This window comes from Haemorhous mexicanus, chromosome 2 (assembly GCF_027477595.1).
Source record: "Haemorhous mexicanus isolate bHaeMex1 chromosome 2, bHaeMex1.pri, whole genome shotgun sequence".
Classification (NCBI taxonomy): domain Eukaryota; kingdom Metazoa; phylum Chordata; class Aves; order Passeriformes; family Fringillidae; genus Haemorhous; species Haemorhous mexicanus.
The window spans coordinates 36,369,364-36,393,157 of NC_082342.1; positions in this window are offsets into that span (position 1 = coordinate 36,369,364).

Here is a 23,794-nt window from a genome sequence, read left to right on the forward strand (position 1 = left end):
GGAAAAACCTCTGAGATAACTCTGAGCATGGTAAATACTTCTGTGAGTTTGTAATTCTTACTCAGACCTCAAAGACAAAACACCAAGAGAGTGTGGCACAGCACTAACTAATGCAATCGTCTCTACCTTTCAGCAGAGATAATGAGTTCAGGTGAAACTATAGCAGTACATTCATAAATGTTTTTAAATCTATTCCAAGACTAGATCATCTTAAGTCAAACCCCATAAGTGACAGAGATCCTTTGGTCACATCAACATGTAGATGGACCTTCTTTACACTGAATCTGCACTAATAAATAGAATCAGACTCAGAGTGTTTATATTAATCAAAGGCTATTACTCCTGAAAAATTTCCTGCTCTAATCACTATTTCTAGGGTGAAGAACCCCACTGGAACCATGGGGTTTGGAACTTCCATTTGAATTTGAGAACCTGAGTTTCACCTGGAGCTTTCACATTTTCTGTATTTGCTCCCAAAACTTTTGTTAAGTTTGGAAATGTCGCACTAAATAAATATTTCTAGAGTACATATATATTAAGAACATAATTCTAGTAAAATATTTATGTAGCAACAATAATTCTGAATGCAGCCCAACCCTTGAGTTTACTTATTGCTGAAGAAGGAATGATGTGGTATCCAAGGTATGATGCTGGGATAGTTAGAGCAGCATAAGTGTAGCATCAATGCAGCATGAATTGCTGTCTAATTATCATAATTGAAGCTCTTGCAATTATGCTGTTATTTTATTTATATTTGGTTGGGGTATCAAGGTATCCCATTTTTATAGGTTTAAACTAGATTTGCTGTTCTGTTCTCATGCTTGAGACTGAATTGTGATCAGTGACGATTTTGCACTGGCAGGAGGCATTCTGCAGGAATGGTTACAACAGCATTTTGAAATTTAGACAGATCCTCATTCTCTGAGATATGTCATAACAGTAGGTCTGAAGATGCTTTCCCACCCCTTTGGTTTATTTAGATTATCAGTATGTTCCTTTGCTTACAGATTGTAGAAATACAAAAACATATAAAGCTTGTTCATACCAGTAGCAACCAAAATTTCCTATTACCTCTGTGCTGATTGCTATGAAATGTGTGTTGTTTACAGCTATAGTTTAGTGCTGTCTCATGAAATAAACGCCCCAGAAATTACTAACTTGGTGTGTATTTGATCACTTGTAAATAGGCAGTTTTGCTTTTAGTGAAGTAACAGTAGTTATTTCATGCAGTCAAAAATTGAAACTGAAAAGACATAATTTTTAGATCATGTTTCTAGAACTTTTATCCTGAGGTACTGGAGATGTGACCTTTTCTAGGATGACTATAAAAGGAAGGTATGCTAATGAGTATTACCTCACTGAATTCTTGTTCTCTAGTCATCCTTTTTCTCTTTGCCTTTGTGGCTTCTATTTGCCTTTTTCTTTTGGCTCTGAACTGGATAATAGCTCTTCATTATATGCTTTATACAAAGCTGAGCATGCGACATATCTGATCTCTGCAGCTCCATGGTACTATCAGACAAAACACTCTGGCACATAAAAGCATTCATATTTTCAATATACCTTGTTTCATCTTCAAAATAAGCCTGTGCACCTTTGGAAAGCTGCTCTTAGTAGGGTGACAGTGCTTATTGCTCACCACAGCCACCCAGGTCAAAGTGTAATGCAGTCCCTAAATGTTACTAGGGATCAGAAGGTGCCTACTTAATGGGATTAACAATGGTAAATTGACTGTACTCTTGAGCTCTAACTTCAGGCATGCTAAGGTTGTCTTTATCGTACACCATTTTTCAGGATGGTGACATTTGTTTTCTGATACTGAAAGAGGTATAAATTGTTGCTGGAAATATATAGCAATAGTTTATGCAGACATAAAAGTTATGATATCAGAGTTGGGGGGGGAAACAAGGCCAGAAAATAGGAGGTTCCTGCAAGTAAAGATATTTCAAAGTATTTTAGGATGGAAAAAACGTGAGTCTAAAGATGCTTTTTTATTATATAAACTAATTTCTGCTCAGGTACAAAATATAGGATGGCTGGATTAATACCTAGCAAAAAATCCCCAAACTTTAAGAAAAAAGTAGTCAGGAGTGCCAGAGGTTTTAAGGGAAGTATCTGTGAAGGAGGATGGAAGCATAGGCATGTAAGGGATAAAGAGAGGAAAAGAAGAAGAAAAAAATCTCTAAGCTGAAATCACCTGACAGCCAAAAAAGTGTTTCAATGTAGAAGAGTGTAGATTACTATCCCTTGTTTTAGATAGAAAACAGATGGATTTTAAAGCTTTTAAAAGGACATAAAAGTGTATTGGTTAAACTAGGATTTTCCAGTAGCAAAAGCAAGGGAAAATGAAGGAACTCACTATTCCTTAAAAGATTTAGTATCCATTAACTCATTGATGTCTAAAAGATGGGAAATCGGCACATTTTAATATCTATGGTTTAAAAGTGTTAAACAAAAATCTGAGTCTGTGAGTAGTACCAGTCAGAACAGGATTCACTGTATTAGCCCTCATCACAACTTACAATTTTTTTCTGGTAATATCTTTCTTATTTTCTTTTTATTTCTTTCGAATTTGTTATGTGAAATGGTCACAAGGATTAAATCCTGAAATTCAATATGCCTGAAATGTAAATGATGGCACTTTTAAGTAAAGGCACTTTAGATTTCAATTCATGAATATTACATCAAAAAAATTAATAGAAGTTTATTAGTCAAATCAGTGAGCAAAACTCATGCCTAATCATCTGACTTGAGGAAAGCAAAGCATTTATTTTAAATTGGAAATGTCTTCACTGCAGCTGTTTTCAAATAATCACCTGCCAATAACTATTTTCTCCAGAATAATGTAAGCAATTGTTAAAAAAATATATCTAAGAATTTTGAGCAAATATTCTTGAAGAAATTTAGGGACTTCACAAAGAATAAAATAAAAAGTTTATTGAAAACTAGGTTGGCAAAATATCTTGTCTTTTTCTTTTGTTTTAGTGTGTAAATACCAGCATGTTCCCATACAAAACCAAAACTAACAAAAAAACTCCAAATAAAACCAACAAAAAACCAAAACCCAAAAAATATCCCACCAAACCAAAATGAAACGACCACCCCAAAAATACAAACCCACAACAGCAAAAAAACCTTCCCAAAAACCAAACAAAAAAATCAACGGCTGAATTCTGGTTCCCAAAAGATTAATCTCCTGTGAGCTCTGTAAACTAACTGGGTGTTGTCTTGGGTTTTCCACTCTTCAAGAAAGAGTTTTTCTTCTGCCACTGAAAGGCTGATGTATCAGGTAAATAATCTCTAGAATTCAAGGTATGCAGGTACAGAAAGAAGATAAAACCATATTTATCTTGGAAGATGTTCTTGCAGAATCATTATCTTAAGGTGATGGTATGATATGATTATCATATCATTATATCACAGTATGTGTTGTGCATTACAACTAGTCCAAAGACTGCAACAGGCAGTCATCCACAGCAACAAGGTATGGAATTTCATCCACAGGTATAAAATGCTCTGAAAACTGCCTTTTCTTGACTGGCTAAAAAAGGGGAGAAGACACAGTAGCATCACTGTGTCTTCTACTGTGTCATCACTGTCACAGTGGCATCCAGGATCTGTTGTAATTGATGGCATTTACCAATCATCCTCTGGGTAAGATAAGAGACTATCTCTGTCCTGAGGTGCATCACACTTGGTGTTGCCATCCCACTTTAAGCTCACAGGGCAGCTGACCCCCACACAGCCACTTGCTCCCCGTGGGATGAGGGAGAGAGTCATAAGGGTAAAACTGAGGAAACTCACGGGCTGACATAAAGACAGCTACCTAGATAAAGCTAAAGCCATATGTGTAAGCAGAGAAAAACAAAGAACTTATTTACCACATTCCATGGGCAGGCAGGTGTTCAGCCACCTTCTGGACACCAGGGCCCCATCACATGCAATGGGAAGACAAGCACCACCTCCTTCCTTCTTGTTCCACTATTTTTTATTGCTGAGAAGAGTGTGACATAGTTTGGGATGAATATATATCTAGTCTGACACATTTGATCATCTGGGGTCAGAGCTGTGTCCCCTCCCAGCTTGTGCACCCCTAGTCTCCTCACTGGTGGGATGGGATGAGAAGCAGGAAAGGGTTTATTGCTGTCTAAGCACTGCTCAGCAATAAAGGAAACATCCTTGTGATCAGCACTGTTTTCAGCATAGGTCTAGAACACAGCACTGTAGAAGCTAAAAAAAAAAAAGGAAAGAAAAAAATAAAAGGAGGGAACCCTTAGCCTTTCAATTCTGCTCCTCTGAATGCTTAATAGGATAATAATCATCCCCTGAATTTAGTGAACTGATCAGAATTCTGCAGTAAGTATATGCAGTGAGTCCAGCAATGTCCCAAATTAATGAAGTATTATTATGCCATTATATAAATTGATGGCATGTTCTCCCTTGAATCTCGTGCTCAGTTGTGGTCATTCCATCTCAAAGAAAGAGATAACAGAAATAAAAGATGTCTGTAGTAGGGCAATGAAAATTATTAAGGGCACAGAAAGACTTCCATGGGAGGAGAGATGAAACACATTGGGGCTGTTTAATTTCAGAGGTGAGTAAAGGTTGATGTCACAGGGGTTTATTAAATCAGAGATGTTATGCTAGTCAAATGAGTGTTTCTGTTTACTGCTTCATGTAATACTAAAGGAACACATAAAGGAAAAAAAATCTATTATGTGAAATGAAATATAATTTTTATACAACACATTTCTGAAACAAACCAAGGAGCTCAATGTAACAAGCTATCAAATGACTCAGAAACAGCCTCCAGCACTCTGAGAAATTATTATAAAATCTTTAGCTATATTTGATAGAATATAAAACTGGAAAGAATAAGAAGAAAGAGAAAAAATGTAGGACTGACTAAATCATGGTTTTTCTTGTGGTTCACCTATGTTTCATGGGCTATAGAGCACCTGCTGTCACCCTCACACAATGTCTGTGTGCGTTGTTCCTTGTTTATACTTTTCAGATGTTTGCCCACAAGTAGATGGTGATGGTCAACTACAGATGTCTAGTTCTCTGATTTTTACTTCTTAAGTCATTGCCTTCACACTAATAATTCTGTTGCTGCTCTTTGCATAACTTCTAATCAGTGTTGTTTAGAAAAAGATTATTACCTCCACGTTATCTTCTGTATTATATTGACAGGCTGAGACAGTTCTGGCTGTTTACCCTGGAGAAGAGAAGGCTTTGGGCAGAGATATTTGCAGCCTTCCGGTACCTAAAAGAGCTACAAGAAGGCTGCAGAGGGACTTTTTACAGGGACAAGGGGTAATGGCCCTGAGATGAAGGAGGGCTGAGTTAGATTACATATTATTTGATTTTATTAGATGAAATTATTTTGCTTTGAGTATGTTCATCCTATTGTCTTAGAATAAAGTAAGAGCTGCCTGTGTAAAAGAGAACTGAGAGAACTGCAACTGATTAACTCAGTACTTTGCTTCAACTGAGCCAAGTACAATGACTGAGAGAACAGAGAATGGTGATTTGGACATTAAAATGTTGCCTATAACTATAAAAACTATATAAATGTTAGATATGCATCTTCCCACTATTTACCCATATCTTATAAATGAACCCAAATATTGTCTTTCATATTCTTTGCAACTATTTTCCTTTTCAAAATCTGACGGAATCACAGCACTGAGTTTTATAAAGAGACAGACAAAGATGCAAAGACCTAACGGGAACAACTCCAGAAAGATTTGTATTATTCCCAGATGTGATAGCTTGACTGGATGGTGCACGTTCTAACTTTCAGCTTGTTCTTTTATCATATTTTTCCACTAATAACTAGTTCACTTTAATTTTGTAATTAATACATTTGGAAATAAGTTTTATAAACACTAGTTGCAGTGTTTTATGTAAACTGTTTAATAGAATGTTTTTGCTGCCAGCTGAGAGCACACTGCAAATGTCAAGTCATAAAACTTGAGGCTTGATTAGTCAGAAGTCACCTGTGCTGTACTAAAGAAAAAGGTACATCTCTAATGTGGAACACTAATTAGAATATCTTAGAGTAGAACATGAGAAGAGTGAAAAAATTAATTTGTTTTAGTTTTCTTTGGTAGAGAAACATTAAGGCCAAGGCCAACTACAGCATGCCATGAGGGAAGTACTCCAAATCAGCTCTGACACTGGAAGTATTGTAGCCATCAGTTCAGATCAAGCACAGCCCAGCATACACATGGCATCCTACTCTGAGACATGGACATTCCTCTGGGACAGTTACACAGTGTCCAGCAGGTTACTAGCAGCTAGAGCCCAGATCTTACATTGCAAGAGAGAAAACATGAGATAGGAGCCTTCCAGTAAAAGTTGAAAACCTCTTAAACACAACTTGGATCCATGGGAGAAAATTCATTGAACACTACCAATTAAATAAGTTTGGGGTTATTTTTTTTTACTAATGGAATAATGGGACAGTGTAAGGATGTTGTAAGTTTTTTGGTAGCAGTAGCTTTTATATTTAAAGGAAAATTAGAAAGACTAGAAGAGGTCTCATCAATATATCTTTGCTCTGACTCAGTAGAATATTCTTATATTTTTATCAGTAAGTAGGGTACAGGCTTTGTTTAAACAAGATTTGGAATTGTTCAGAAGTGTCCATATATAAAATATTAATGATCTTAACATCCCTGGGACAAAAATGTTTTTCATGACCATTGAGCTATTTGTGAAATACTGAAGTAGGACCCTCAAATAATTTTAGGAATAAATTAGTAAAACTTATAATTTAAAATTGCACTCAGAGGTTCAATTTCTGTTAATAGTTTTCTGCAGAAAAGCATATAAAAGAAATTTCAGCTGATGCAGCCATTTGTAGGCGAGCTCCCTACAGAAGAGCAGTTCCTAAACAAAAGGGGATTCTTCCTATTCAAATGTTCATTTAGTTTTGATACATTCACTGTCTACCACTTTCAAAGCTGAGTGAATGGATGAGAAGCAGGAGCTAGGGGAGATAGAAGAAACATAAAAATGGCCAAGCTGAGGCTAAGATATTAGAACAAGTTTCTTAGTCTCCAGAACATTCACTGCAGCACAAATTCTTACAATACAACAGCTTCAGATGCGTCTGACTTCACTACTTACTGGAAAAAATAATATAAAAATGACTCATCAAGCAATGGGGCATCAGGCTGTCTTCATGAGTTTCAGTAACCATACTGCTACTTGCCTTTTTACTCTTTTTTCTGTTTTGCTGCATTTCATTACATTTTTCCCTTGATTTCCAATATTAGCTATTAGATAATTTAGCTCCACCATTTAGCTCCACCATTAAATCCTGCCTACAACTATCCACTAATGAGACATTGATAATGAGACAGTGATAGTGTTTCATGGCTGGATTAACCATTTCTCAGCTGAAATATCTCAATAATGAAAGAATTTTCAGTAAAAAAAGAAAAAAAGACCAAATATCAAATATAAAAAGCAGTCGCTGAATGAGGTCTTTCAGAGAGCAAAATGGATCATGCATGTAAGGCACATTATGAACCAAGAGCAAAGTGACTCCTGTAGTGCAGCACAAATCACACCATACAGGCTGGTTTAGTGCACAGTAGAACTTCTGAGATGTAATAAATTAGGGATTTTCAGGTGTGTGTGTTTATGTTCACTGATTTTACAAAGATTGTGTAACAAATATTCTCCAGATCTGACTTCTAGAATGGTATCTTAGCTCAGGGATGCTATTTTGTGAGAAATAGGAACAAGCAGAGTTACAACTGACACTGCTTGCCCTCTTGAATCTTTTCTGAGTTTATATTAAAGAAAGAGAAATGTATTAGCTGCAATGAAGGTTTTGCTTTGGTTTTGTTTTGGTTTGCCTTTTTTGCTTTTTTTATTGTTTCCTCTCCCATCCCCCTCTTAATGTTACATAATTTTTCTCAGATGGATTTAATGCATTACAAGATGTTTCCTTTGGATGCATCACCTCACATTGTTGCACCCTTTATAATCCCTAAAGTGAGAACCTGCAGCTGTTATTTCAAATGCAGAAGGAAGACAAATGTCTAGCAGTCAATGTGCAGCTGTTTCCAGGAGGGATTGGTACTGCCTTCTGTGCTGAATTAATAGATGGTTTTGTGAAGTATTCCATACAAGCTAGCAATGGGGGATTCAGACAATAAATAGAGGAGGGAGTTTAGAAAATCTCTTGGAGGTGATTATATGGGACTTTTTCACACACCTGATTATTATTTCAGTAGGAAAAAATAAAAAAGTTAAAAAGCATTCACCAAGTTTTGATGCTTAATAAACTTCATGGCCCAATATCTAAACTTAGAGTTTTTTGAGCAACCTGATCTAGTGGAAGGTGTCCCTGCCCACAGCAGGGCATTGAAACCAGATGATCTCTAAGGTCCCTTTGAATCCAAACCATTCTAGGATTCTTTGCTTCTAAAATAAGTACTTCACACTTCCTGACTGTCCCTTGTCAAACCCTGCAATTTGGGTGAGTGCCTCTGTGGGTTTCTGAGCCTCTGGGTTGTGTTAACTGCCACAAAATGTATTTGTCATCAAGATAAAGAGAAGTATTTTGAACAAAAGTTATGTACTAAAAAAACCAAAACAACTAATCAGGAATTGTCAAGCTACATTGAAAGCATTACGGATTCATGACTGTTGTAGCGGTAATTACTATCAGTTTCTTCAAGTACCATGATCTGTCTTCTAATTTCTTTTTCTGAATGAAGGTCCAAGTAGTGTATAATTAGTCAAAAACCCTTGAAGGAAACTGAGGCTGTCTATGAGCTCAATGAATCTTCATGTTTCTTACACTCTTGGGAAGTTTATATTTCCTACTAAAACCCCTACACTTCAAACTCCTGTGGTTTCTGATTCATTGTTTATTTCCTTTGCATGAGATTTAAACCTCTCCAAGGACACATTTATCTCTTATGATCCATTTAACCCCAACAAGGAAAATTTTACCTTTGAAGCATGAGATATAAATAAAATTATCTTTTCCTTATTCAGATTTCACTTAGATCCATGGGAGTTACTGTACTAGGCTTGATCTTTCCAAATGCTTTACGGCTTTAGGTACAGAGTTCAGGAAATTCAGAAGAAGGCATGAAATATTCTTTTCTTCAATTTTAGGAACTTTTCACACCATCTACATTTAAGTTTTAATGTAGGAGGCTATTCAAAACTAGGTGATTCTCTGTATGGCCAGTGGAAAACCAGGCTTCCTTTGGTCCTGGTTTGGGACATTTATTTGAAGCTCTCAGTGTTTAGTATGAGTCCTAATGTTCAAGAAATGTTGAGCATCATCAAGAAAGGCATGACAAACAAAAGAGAAAGCATTGTTTGGTGCAGTAAAAAGCCTTATGTATCCACAGCTTGAAGTGCTGATCTGTTGTCCGCATCTCAAGAGGGATGTTGTGGAGCTTGAAAAAGCTTTAGAGTAACTTAATCAAAATGGTAAATGCAATGGAGCAGCTGTACCATGAAAGGGAGGAGCTCTGGCCAGAAAATCTGAGGGGGAATATGATAATGATTAGCAGAGTCAAAAGGGACAAGTTAAGGGGAATATGGAGTTATTTTGTTGTTTCTTTGTTATTTTAACTGAAAAATCAGTTAGAAAGATGGCACACTGTCTAAAGCTTGCAGGAGATAAGTTAAAAAGAAAAAATCTGAAACTCCTCTTGAAAAGGGAACCTCCAAAAGCTGATGTCAAGAGAGATGGAAAGGGTCAAAAAGATTCATAGACTGCACATCCATTAAAATAAACTCAAAAAGGCAGGAATGTAACCACTAATATTGCAAAAAAACCCCCTTGTTCTGGATGATGGGGGAATGAAAAAGAGTCAGTGACAGGATTCAATGATTTCTTCAGGCATTTTCTCCTACTGTCCCTCCTAGGGACCAAATACAGGGCTAAATGGTGCCTTCCATCAGGGCACTTATGTTTCTTTAAATACTGAAATTGAAATTATATCAGAAATAAAAGTAAAATATGCTTATTAATGACCTGTCAAATGAGTAAAATAAAGTTTTGAAAGCAGTTTTACCTCTTACCTTTTCTTTAAAGTGTTGTGAAGCAATGTGTAAGAGAAATGAATTCTTAAATTAAAATTTCTGATTGGATCCCAGTGATTTCACATGTGGGGTCAAAAGGCCAAGTAAAAATCATGTTACAGTAAGTATCCTGTTAGGGCATTGCTGTGGATTTATTCCACAGCATTGGCAGTTTTATGATATAATGCATTTTAGATATCTATCTTAAGATACACTGAATCACAGCCTGAAAGTGCCTATTTGTCTCCATTGAGAATAAGATGTGGATTACTAGCTCTGACACAGACATTCACTCTGGAGAGTTCTGCAGTGAAATGAGATGAATCATGACAATTCAATTTAAAGAGATTCTGATTTAGCTGGATAAATCACTACTTGCTCTGGAAAATATGTTTAGTTCATTTTGTTAAAAGAAAAATACACAAACATAGAGGAAAAAAAAATTATATTGGGTCAAACCAAATTGTCATCAAGCCCAGAATTCATCTCAGAGAAAAAAAATCCATTAGTAGAAGACAACAGTGCAACAGCCTCCATTTCCAATAGTCTGTATCATGAATGCATCAAGAATCTTATGAATCAAAAGTGTTATGCACGTGCTCTTAAGCTCGTGATTATAGTCTTAGTCCTGGACATTTTTTATCTCTGCATTAGACCACAGAAAGAGCCACTCTTGCCATCCCTGTCCAGTTAATGTAACACATGTAATACAAGAAAGCAGTCTGTACTGTATCCCTGTGCATGGTTTGGTACATGGAACTCTCTGCCCTGGTCAGAACACAAGTTATGGTTTTAAGGCAGAGAAAGTATTTATTAGGTTTTTGAATTACTTCAGTAATGGTTTCTGCTTTTGTTTTTCTGTTCTAAGAGGCTTAATGAAGAAGTGGAGAGCATAGAAAATCCAAGATTCTTACTTTCTTTATATCAGGGTTTAACCCCAATTGCAAACTAACCCTCACCCGTCTCCTCACTCATGGATGGATGGAGAGGAGAATCAAAAGGATAAAAATGAAAGAACTCATAGGCTGAGATAAAAGCAGTTTATCAGGTAAAGCAAAGGCAAACAAGGAATTAATTCCCTCCTGTGGGACAGGAAGGTGTTCAGCTATTCCCAGGTTTCCATCACATTGACTTGGGGAGACAAACACCATCACTGCGAACGTCCCTGCATTACTTCTTCTCCCTCAGCTTTTCATGCCGAGCACGACACCCACCCTGTGGTTTGGGACATCCCTTGGGTCAGTCAGGGTCAGCTGTCCTGGCTATGTCCCCTCCCAAACCCCTGTGCTGGGCTGCTTGGCTCTGTGTGACTGCTCAGCAACAGGAAAAACTATCCCTGTGTTATCAAAACTGTTTCCAGCAGGAATTCAAAACACAGCCCTGTAGCGGCTACTATGCAGAGCATTTATTCTGCTCCAGCCAAAACCAGCCCAATCAAACATGTTTATTTTTCATAGTCATCACTGAAACAAAATTTGATCTTTGAAAAACCCTAAAGCAAGTTACAAGTTTATAAGTTTTAGCTGTCTTCACGTAATCTTTTTCAAGATGAACAGGCAAATATCAGTTTAATTTATTAAATTACTGTGAACTTGTTTTTATTATACATGTTCTCAAGTCCAAAGTAATACTCATCTAGCAATTACCTTTGATGAATCCTCTGATTTCACTCATAGGAAATTGAAATGAATTAAGCTGTTTTCAAACCCCATGGCTGCACAAATTGATTGGTATATGATCTTTATATTTACAAGTGAACTGTGCATTTCTGCCTTTCTTTTGTTGATGCTGCAGACCACTTACTCATACAACAGAATTAGTGTTTGTGAGGCTTTTCATGGAAACAGCATCTGACCAATATAAGTAAGGATTTCACAGAAGGTCCATAGTATTTTATTTTGAAATAATGCAAAGCAAATGTAGGTGTGTTTTTATGTTTAATTTTCTAGTGTATTTAAATGTCTTGAGAAACACAGAATGCATCACTATAACGATATCACAACTAGTACAGAATCAATTTTATCAATTTTAAATTTTTTTTGTAAAGCCTCTATCAGGAACAAAATATTTCACACTGTTCATATATTTTCTAGATTAGTGAAATACATATTATAAAGTTTATAGAAGTGAAAAGCCTTTATCTTTTCTCACTATTATTCCACTGAACAAAGTAGAAATATATTAATTCGTAAAACCAAGAAATATAGAAGGAAAAAACATTGGTTGAACACTGTTCTATTCTTCTTTTTGTTTTACTTGGAACAAAAAGACCATGAAATAAACTGTCTGATTTAATTTGTTTGGGTCAGAACTGAAAAGCACAGCAGAAAAATCCCCACCAAAATAAAAGAAAACTTTTGGAAAAAATATTCAGGTCTGAAAGATTAGATAGGCATAGTAGTAGCTTTTTGGTTTGCTTTTCCCATCTCAAGTGAGTGCTCCTTTCTAAACAATCAGTTTATTGTTATGCATAAGAAAAGATTATCAATAGGAACAGCTGTTTTACTCTGTCTAAACGCAGTAGTTCTGTTCCTGTTCTGATCTTATTACTTTGAAGCTGCTTGGTTATCCCCTGCTGGCATCAAAAAGGCTGACTTAGGCCAGCTTAGTGTAGAGCTATGTTCTTTAGTAAGAACTACTCAAAAAAAGAGGTATTAATTGATCCCGATGTCAAATGTGGTAATCCACATTTAAATGATCATGATCTTCCATAATCATTCTGGAGAGGAAATAATCGGGGTCCTCAGAGCTTTCCTTCTGGATCAGCAAAATTGTCCCTAATCATAGAAAAAGTAGGAAAAAAGGGGAGGAAAACACAGAGAACCGGAAGGACCCGGTGTCCTTCTTGCTACCTGAATTTAGCTGAACATACAGAGGGCAACAAACTCTTCCATTTATAGAAGGCTGATGAAAAATGTCTTCACTCAGAGGGCTGTCCAGCACTGGATCATGCTGCCCAAGGAAGTGTAGAGTTACTGTCCATGAAGGAATTTAAAGGTGGCACTTAGGGATGTGGTTTAGTGGTGGACTTGACAGTGCTGGATTAACAGTCGGACTTGATGACCTTAAAGGTCTTATCCAACATAAATGATTCCATCATTGCATGATTCTACTTCAGATTTTAAAAAGAAAAAAGATACTTTAAACAATGAGTACTTGTCAGAAAGCCATTTTAGAAGTTAGGAGACAAACAGATAGATAATGAGATGAAAAAGGATCTGCAGTTGCTCAACGTGTTCTGCCATTTAAGTCTATTATTTATCAATAGAAAAATATTAGCTTGCATCAAAATCCCATGTAGTTCTTTTATCAGATTGCAGATGGTATGTAGAGATGTTCTTCTTTCAATGCAATATTTGTTAAATGTAAACTTTAATATCCACTAGTAGAAATTGTCTCCTTGTAGTTTCAAGGGTGAAGGGTAGATTCCACTCATCCTGAAAAGTGATACACCTAAATTGTCTTCAGTTTTGTTGACCTAATTTATGATCCTACCTTTCATCCTCTCTTTTTCAAAGGGAAAAGTCCTTACAACTTTTCTTCATGCAAGACATTCCATTCCTCTGATAATCCATATCAGTACTCTCAGTATTCTTCTATTTCTTTTATTTTTGCTGTGATAATATGACAAGAACTTGCCATTAAAAATTTGTAGAAGGAACCATCCAATGAAATAGAGACAACCATTTGTTCTCAACCTCATTATTTTTAGTAATAGTTCCATATTTTATTTCTCTTACCAAAAACTGATACTAGTCTTTCAAAGAAACTCCTATAGCAATTCCAAGATGTCTTTCCTGATTATTAACAGCTATTTTTGAGATGTCCAATATGTAGATATTGTTACAAGGCACTTTTTTATACTGTATGTTGATGATTGTGCATTAAAAAAAACCAAAACCAAAAACAACAACAAAAAAAACCACAACCCGATGAAGATTTGAAATTTACAAAAGAGCTCAATATAATTCACACAAATTTGGCATCAATTCAGAAAACCTGAAGAAAGAAGCAATTGGCAATATTTATGAGTTATAAAAACTGCTTGTGCAAGATTAATGCAAAAATTAAATGTTTAGAATATAGTGTTCGCTATCTATTGAGGAAAAATAAAAAAAGAAATCTATGTTCTATGTCTACAAAATGTTTTACATTGTTAATAACAAGGTCATTAGGTGAGAATTATTTGAAAAAAACTTTCATTTTCAACTTGAAAATAAAAAATCAGGAAAAAATGCTTCAACAAAAGATAATGCTTTCTATTCTGTTAGTAACAAAAGAGGATGATAAACTCTTATTAGTAATACATATTTGTTACCAGCGAGCTAGGATAATAATTTAAATCTGAATCTCATACAAAGGAACATTTTTAATTATTACCCTGAGACATAAATAAGCTCCTAATGACATTTTGAACATATTTAGGAGCTCAAGTCCTTCTCATTTTATTGGAGATAGGTGTTTACCTAAAAAAAAATCTTATGAGCATCTACCTGCATCTAGTCACAACTAAATACTTTTAATTCTAATTAAAAATCTTTTGCAACTAATAATTACAACATTAACTCATCCCTTCTGGTGGCTAAATTGAACACCTGCCTTTAATTATGATGACTTGGAGAAGAGAAGCAGCCTGAAGATTACAGGATTGTAGAATCGGAAATGTAGTATTACAAGAGTACATTTTGTTTAAATAAAACCATCTTAGCAGACAAGTGCCCAATTATCATTTGTATCAGAAAATATTTAATTTTACTTTTATTTGCTTACAGAAAACCATAATTTCAGTGCATGTGATTGGGAAATGCAGTGATCCTGAAAGCAGAAACCTCAGTTATGGGTGATTTAGAAGCTTTCAGAGAATCAAAATTTCTAGTCTTCTGATTGAAATTATTTTTGTCTCCTGATTATGCTTGTGGATCCTGCACAGCAACATCAGCTTCTATTAACCCGTGAGCAAGGCATCTTAGTAAGAAGTGGGGCTAACAGAATAGAATCTGATTATTACAAAACAAATCAACCGACCAATCCCAGGTACTGTTCTGTATATCAGAGTAAAAAGTACATTAATCATTTGGCCAACAGAGCTGTCACCATAATCTACCCTACAAAATTCAAATTATACTTGAATTTTTTGACAACATGGCTGAAGAGTGTAGTTTCATTGAAATCACCTGTTTCTTAGATATGGGTCCTGTGGACTGGATAGAAATATTAAAGCGAGGTAAATATGTATGTTATATCACTGTATGCATTACTGATCATAAGCTGATAGAATAATAGGCTACATCTATAATATACATAAAAGGAAACTAGGGCTCAAACTTGGCATTGGGAAACAATTCTGTACATGGTTATATTGTTAATACAGACCCTCTCCCATGCCCATAAAACAACAGATTGGAAGGGACCTCCAAGATTGTCCAGTCCACCTTCTCACTAGAAGAAGTTCCAGTGTATAAATTAAATCACTTCACTCATCTTTTCTGGGTTCCTGTTTCTGTGTTCAGACACTCTCATTGTGATTTTCCCCCCTTTCTCCTTATATTTAATCAAAATTATCTTTTTTGCAGCTTGTTGTCACAGCCTCTTTACTGTGCAACTCCCAGAGGAGCCTTGCTCTTTCATCTCTACATCTCTTTGTTAAGCATCTAAAGTCAAAAGTCTCCTCCTTATTCTCCACTCTCAGCTGAATCAACAAGCTCTGTCAGCCTGTCTCTGTATTTCTTCTGTTTGCCTTAGCCTGTTGGGTTGCATTTACTGATGTAAGCTGTTGCTTGCTGAGATGGATTCTCTAGCCATCACTGTCTCAGCTGTCACTAAAATCCAAGCATCCTTCACATTAGAAATTTTGCCATTGGTTAAAAGACAACCCCTTATTACTGTGAAACTCTAGTGGAACTCCTGAATGACAGCAAAAAATATTTGCCTTCCTTCTGAGCTTTTAAATTCATCTGAATTTCACCCCAGACTGGGTATTTAAAATTTGGAATAATGCTGATAAAAAAGCTGTAGAAATATGCCTTGCAGTGCTCAGTTTTGCTTCTATGCCAGCTGTCTCCTAATTTTGCCATACTCTGCTGTGTGTTCAGCTATGGAGCTCTTGGTTTATTGTTCAGTGCTTTGATTTCTATTACTGTGAAACCTCTATTCCCTCCACTTGTGCTTTCTTCTTCTAGAAAATTTGGAATGCTGGATCAAAGGTTAAAAACTCAATATAAGAAATAACTTGCAGGAGTTTTATATGTTTCAATAATTTGCTACTATATTGAAAATGAGGCATTATCTGCAAAAATATATTAAAAAGAGAAGCAAAGGCAGAAGAATATTGGAACCAAGTGCGAAACCATTATAATTCACCCATTGATGATATTTTCATAAATCAGCTGATCTGCACAATAAACATTGAATATAAAATGAATGTTTTGTCCATCACTTCAGATTTCTAGGGCTAGCTGATCAAAACCTGAATGCAGATTGGTATTTGACTTAAAACTTGTTGTTTTAAATAATGACAATAAAATGCTAGATATTAATATCCTAAAGAATGGAAGATTCAAAATCAGGGAAATGAGAACATCTCAGAGACACTTCTATAAAATAGGTTGGATTTTGGTTCATATCTTTTTTCGTTAGCTTAATGTGAATATGCTTAAATGCTGGTCCTGTGCAGATGACCTTCATCACTAGAGAATCCCTGGATGATGAGGACTGATTGAAGAGACACTTTTAATTAGTTATTCCTCATGAGAGGGAGGATGATTGCCCACAAAACCAGGAAATTCCAGCTTTCAGCATGAAGGGATTATTTGTAAAAGGTACATGTTAGACAGCTGTTAATACCCAATTTACTTCTGAGCTGCATACTTAATATATTGACAAAATAGTTAATAATTTAGCCCATTCTCCTTATGCAATCTCATATTCAGTGATGACCCAGAGAGCTGCCACTTGAGCCCAAGAAATAAACAACCAAAAGTACTCAAAAAGCAGATATGGAAGAATGCGGCAGGAGAGCCGTTTGTGATGTTAGACCTCACTCTTCTGAAAAGTCAAATTTGCTGGGGCAAATTTCCATGGGTCTGTTTGGTTTGTGCTGTACCTTCTTCAGAAATATCACCCCCTTGCACAAAGTCACTTTTGAGCCATCAGGAAATTGCAATTCGAGAAATGGAAGGAAAGTAAGAAATTTGTGCAAAACTCCTTGACCTGTAAAAAGTGATGTGGCATTGCCATAATAACAGTTGTGTGATCATTTGGGGAAGGCTCAGTAGAGAGAAAGCCACAGGGAAATGTTGGAAAATTGATAAATATCAAATATCACTGAGTATAAAATATTGCTCTTCCTTCAAAACAAAAGCACAGCTCACTATGAAAGAAATTCCAATTATTACATCTAATTACAAGGAAGCCTAAATCACCGTGGGTTTTAATTTCTAAAGCCAAACTCTAATAAAAAGAATAATTAACATCTACACAGAATATTCTCGTTCACACTACATGTAATATTACATTGATTTCCAGGGTTTTATAGAGCTTGAAAGAATTTAATGCTCAATAAGAAGCTTAGAGAGAAGAAACTGAAAATATGAGAGGGCTAAAAATATTTATTTGTGAAATGTCCCATTTATGTATAGCTTTATCCAAAGCGTTTCCTCTAATATTTCTTCCAAATGATATTAAGGCCTTGAATCAGCAATGCACTTAAAAGTAATTTGTAAATTTTCTTGCATCTTAGGGATTGATTTTAGCTTGTATTCTGTATTTTTCTGAACTAAAAAGAGTATATAATTACATGGGAGTATTTAACAATCTACAAAGTTACAAATTGGTCAGTGTTTCATGGAGATGCCATGGAGAAAATATTAGGATGTCTGTCAAATAACATTTACGAAAGAAGGTAAACATACTGAATATAGAAAAACAAACAAACAAAAACTTGAAAAAGCCAAAAAAAGGACATGAGAGTTGATAATCTTTAAAGAGGGTTATTAAAGGCCGGGAAAAATATTTTATTCTATCTGGAAAACTAATGATTGTATACCAAAGCTTTTCTTTCTTTCAGATGCAATGATATATAATTAGACATAGTTATATACATCTTATTATAGATACCTAATTTATACATGTTAATATTAATTAAAGAGAAGCTGCTCTACTCTGGAATTCAGTCTGAAGACTGAACCTTGATGGAAGACTGGGCACAGATCTGTGAGGTTAGGATGAGATTTCTTGTAAAGCTGCAGAAAGATGGATTTTGGACACTGAAACACTGAATATTTAGTCAACCTAATCTAAATCTTCCTAACCTGCTGAAGTTGCCTCTCAGAAATAAATGCTTATAGCTGCTAGCTAGTGGATTTTGTGCCCTTACTACTCCGAGAAGATCATTCCTCACTTAATGGCTAAAATTATTGGTATTCTCCTCATTTCCATATACCTTTAGGGTCAGAACTACTGACAGCTGTGCAGCACTCAGAGATGCCTTGAGGCTTGCTGAAAGGCACCAGAAGTTAAGCCACATCCAGCTTACCCAGAAATACTTTTTCCATAGTTGTTTCTGCCTCCCTTCTCTGTCTAGAATGTCTTAGATACTCCTTGTTTGAATGCACAGGGAGCAAGCAGGTTTTGTGGTAGGATTTTTGGAGGGAGGTTGTAGTGGGCTCTGTGAGCCCAAGTACAAAGGATTGGTGTAGTGTGAAATTATGGTTGTAAGTGATTAACACAATGGAAAAGTTCCACCCTATAACTCTTTAATGACCTTCAGCTCTGATATGTAAATGTGTAACAGAGCAAATCAAGGAGAATTTGTACACCAAAGATGGAAACACTCTTTCACATGGAAAATATAAATTGTTGAAGCACTGCTTATATCTGAATTACCACTACAGTTTTCTGAGCCCTTTGTCCACAGAGGTTTATTTTATACTTCTTTTGAAGGCATTTCTCTTTCTTTCTGAGGTGATAGGGAGATGCTGTACCCCTGTTTCCAGAAACCCTTGTCAATTCAATTTTCTGAATTCTCTGTAACTTTTCACTGGAGTTTAATCGTGGTTTTACTGCAGTAAAAACCTCTGATTTTGGATGATTTAAAGAGGAAAACCCTTTCCATGCTTCACTTTTACACTTGAGTGCTCATGCTGACATCATTTACCATGCTTTAAAGATAAAGAAGAGAGCACTAGGGCTCTCCTTGACTTCTCACACAAATGGGCACTAGAACGGGTTGCTGCAACAAGTTGTAGCTTCTCCATCCCTGGAAGTGTTGAAGACCAGGTTGGATGGGACTTTGAGCAACCTGTGAAAGGTGTCCCTGCCCATGGTGGGAGAGCTGAAACTAGATGGTCTTTAAGGTCCCTTCAAACCCAAACCATTCTATGATTCTGTGACATGGTTCTATGATTTCATTCTTTCTATCAGATGAGTCAGGCATAAAGCCCCATGGCAGCTCGGCAAGCTTGGAATCCTCTTATGGCTCCCCACTTTCTGAGGATCCCTGCAACATTGTCATGACCACTAAATCATGTCAACACTGGCATTGTGACATGGAGTCCTTTGAATGGATTCATGGATGTTCCCCCTGCTTTGAAGTCAAGGAATTTCTATTCAAAACCAGATTTTTCTACAAAAAAATTTAACTAGATGGGTCCAAGAAGAAAAACTGATAGATTAAAATTGATCCAAACAATGCAATCTGTGTGTAGATCTAAATCCCAATGTCATTAAAATGACCAAGAAAACATAATCTCTTTCAAAATCAGGATGTGGCCTTGGCTGAGTTTAGACAGAGGTATCCTGCCTAAGTAGGCTGTACACAACAGCAGACATTTAAGCACATCGTAATATGAAAAATACCTTCACTTCTATGGTGTTTTAAATCTTACATAGAATTGAGTTCAGCAAAAGCATGAGTTCAGTTAAAGAGTTATTCCACCTCTTTTAGTTTTATCACCAGTGATAGAAAAATAATAATCAGGAAGCTGATACAAAGATAAAGTCAAGCTGTTAAGAAGCCGAACTACACGAAATAATAGTGCTCTTTGTGGCTATATTTTTTTAATATTTTCTACTAATAAATTTTATTATCCATAAAAAGCAGTACTTCTGAAGAAAGAAAGAAAGAAAGAAAGAAATATTGTGAAGTTATTTCCATAAACACTCATCTGCCACATAAAATGTATTCATGATATTATTTCTTGCCCTGGTGGGTGTGCTTTCATAGGCAACTGTGTTTTACTGTAATGCTGGAGAAAAAAGAGTTTTAAGCTTCCTCAATTTCCCTGAGGGGAAAAGTAAAAGAAATCACATAGCTTTCCCACAGGCTGTTGTAGTTTAGGAATGGTATTTCTCAATTTAATGTTCCCTCTGAAACACTCCAAACCATATGCCACTCACTCATTCACCTTTCTCCCTCCCACATCCCCCCCTGCAAAGGACTGGAGGGGAGAACTGGAGGAACAAAAGGCAACAAACAGTAACAGCAACAAAGAGAATGACAGAGGGTACAAGAAAGAGGTGAATGATTCCCATTGGAACCCATAGCACCACCTGACATTTTCTGATCTGGAGGAACCCCTTCCCCTGTCCCTGCCTCTAAGAGAGCTGGAGGGGGAATTTTGACAAAGGCACGGGGTGACAGGACAAGGAGTAATTGGCTTCAAACTGTCAGGGGGAAGGTTTAGGTTAGATATGAAAAATAAATTCTTTACTGTGAGGGTGGTGAGGCACTGGCACATGTTGCCCAGAGATGTTTTGGCTGACCATGTCATTCAAGGCCAAATTTGATGGTGGCCCGAGCAACTTGGTCTAGTGGAAGGGGTCCCTGCCCACGCAGTGGGGTTTAGAAATATATGACCTTTAAGGTCTCTTCCAAAACACTTTGTGATTCTATGATTATCTCCCTATTTTTATATTCAAATTCAGCTATTCAGTTTTCCTGGGGAAAGAAAAATCAAGTACAGCAGAATTGCATCTGTATTGAAAGGAGTAGGAGTCACCATGGTATTTATGACGAGTGAAAATTAACAGCAGGGGACCAAATCCAAATCCTCATAAATGGATTGACAATACATTGAGACCAAGGAAGACTGAACTCCTACAATTTTTCAGAGAGTAAAATCTGTTGACTTGCTTTGTCCCTTTACATGCAGGACAGAGTTGTGACTGTTTCTGCTCCTCCAGGGTACCGTGGTGAAGATCATCCCCTCACCAAGTGCAGTGGGGGGAAATTCCAGGGCAGTAACATGCCTTCTATGATTAGTTCCTACGACATGTATACTCATCTCCATGAGCTTAGGTTTCACAACAGTAAAAGTAAATCACTGCAGTGGGAGGTTGCAGAAAGGCAGATTTGGTAACCAAGAGCTTTGGGACAGTATGGCACACTAAAATTTTTTTAGATTTTTCCAAAGGCACAGCTGGGTTTATTCAGACCATCCCATTTCAGGCTGTGGGAGTTGCTCCAAATCCACTTTACAAGTGGGATGTGTCCCCAAGTGTTAGTGTCCCCAAATGCTCTTGATGGGAAACCTGCAGAAGCCATAGTCTTATCTGCAATTTAGCTCCCTAGTAGTTGAGTAGTATATCTGGCTTCCCAAGAAAGAACCTATGAATTTATCAGCAAAACAACTGGTCAAAAGTTGTGTCTGGTTTGAACCAAAATAATCCCTTAGGAAGCTCAAGATCAGAGATCCTTCTTTCATCACCTGCACTTTGTCTTCAACAAGAAAACCCACTTTGATGGGACAGCAAGGATAGGAAAGGTTTGCATTAGGATTCCTAGCTGAACAGGTATTTTCAGATAAGGCATCAGGGCAGAAATGTAATCATCATGAAGCTGCTAAACTGGGTATTCCTCAGCCAAGTCTCATGCCAATTAATTCTAACAGTCGCTGTGTTAGGCATAGAGTGGTGATACTCAGCTTTTGGCAGGTGCTGTGTAGGACTGAGCTGCTGGCAGCTGAGGATAAGATCTAGGAGCACACCAGCTGAGCAGGAATCTCAAAAATCTCCAGAGGGCCCTCCTTTTCTGTTCCTCCACACCTATTCTATTCCTCAGTTAATTTTTATTTAAAAACCATTGTACTAGGTACTACCTCCAATCGTGATGTAACATAACAGAAGATAGTAGCAATATCAGAGCAAGCATGCATTTTCTTCACAGTGCTTTGGCTTTTTTGGCAGTATCTCAGTTTTCCACATAATTTGATAATTTATTCTATAAATCCATGGGAGGTTTAGTAATTGGCAATGAGCACATTATCATCTGCATTCTTGTACCTAAAAGCCTTTAAAGTAGAAAAGGTAGGAGGGAAAAACAAAGCTAGGAGATGATTGTTTGAAGCTGGTCCATAATATCTGCTGATAATTCTTCTGATGCTATTAATTCTATCACTTTAATTCTACTGCTATGATTAGCTTGTGCTTTTACTAGGAAATTTAAGAAGAAGAAGGTAATTCCTCAAATATTTTCTTTCTTATTAGAGGCTGCAGAGATAATCCAAGATTTATGGAGCCTTTGAGGCTTTGAAGCAGTAGCTACTAATGGATGAAATGTTTTGTGTATTGGAAAGGGAAGGAAAACAGAAAAAAGAGCAATGCATTTCTGCACAGTCTCTTGAGTGGAAAGCGTAAATGTCTAGTTATTATTTCTGATTTGCTTTCAACTTTTCAACTCAAGTTTAAAGATTCTACAGAAAGATTAGGCTTTAGAATTGTCTGTCTCAAATGTTATAGGTGTAAATGCATTTCATTAAAAGAGGGATGTATTTAAATAGAAAAAGTAATCAAGTGAAATTTCAGCTCATAGACATCAATGAAAGCTTTTGCATTGCTTTCAGCAGAGCCAGCATTTCACCAAGACATTTCATTTAAAAATCAAGTCAAAACCGCTTTCTTTTTTGTCATGTCTCTATATTTCAAATTAAAAAAAAAAAGATTCACTGAAGCTCACGGAACAAAGAACTATTAAAATTCAAAATTAATCTTATTTAACTATTTAGCCATGCTAGTGAGACATAAAAACGGGTTTGGCAATCTTTCTTCATGAGCGCACTGCTGTGGCTGCAGCCTCTAGATGGCACTGCTAGAAGTGATCTTGCTAGCCAACCAGACCGTCACAGTTCCACTGAAGAAAATACATTTTGGCAGCTGTGGTGAAGCTTACAGCAACAGGTACCTTGTTCTTTTCCTAAAAGTCTGTCCTTAAAAGAAGTGGTTTGGGTTTTTTTTTTTTTTTTTTTTTTTTTTTTTGTCTTTTTCCAGTGTCTAGCAAGTATGCAAATTCATACTCATGAAAATAAATGATGTCAAAGGATTTTAAAATTCACACCACAAATGTGATTTTATCTGCATCATTTTATGGACCCCATTTAGACTTACAGGATGTTTGTAAGGCATAATTGGCTAAAACCTACCATTTAAGCTGTTCTAAGGATAGGATTGACCTCATATAACTTTCAGGATGGGATTCAGGTTGGTTCTCATACATGAGTTAATATCTCTGTGAACTGTGTGCTCATGTCTTTCTGCTGCTGTTCCAATGGGATATAAATTTCCAATTATTATATCTATGATTTCCATGAGGATATCTCAGGTATATCAGTATATCTCAAATGGTACAATAAGCCTGTATAAAGACAGCTGAATTCTGATCCTGACAATTTATTAAATGAATTACACATAATTTAAATTGAATGAGGAACTGAATAACCAGTGATATTCTGGA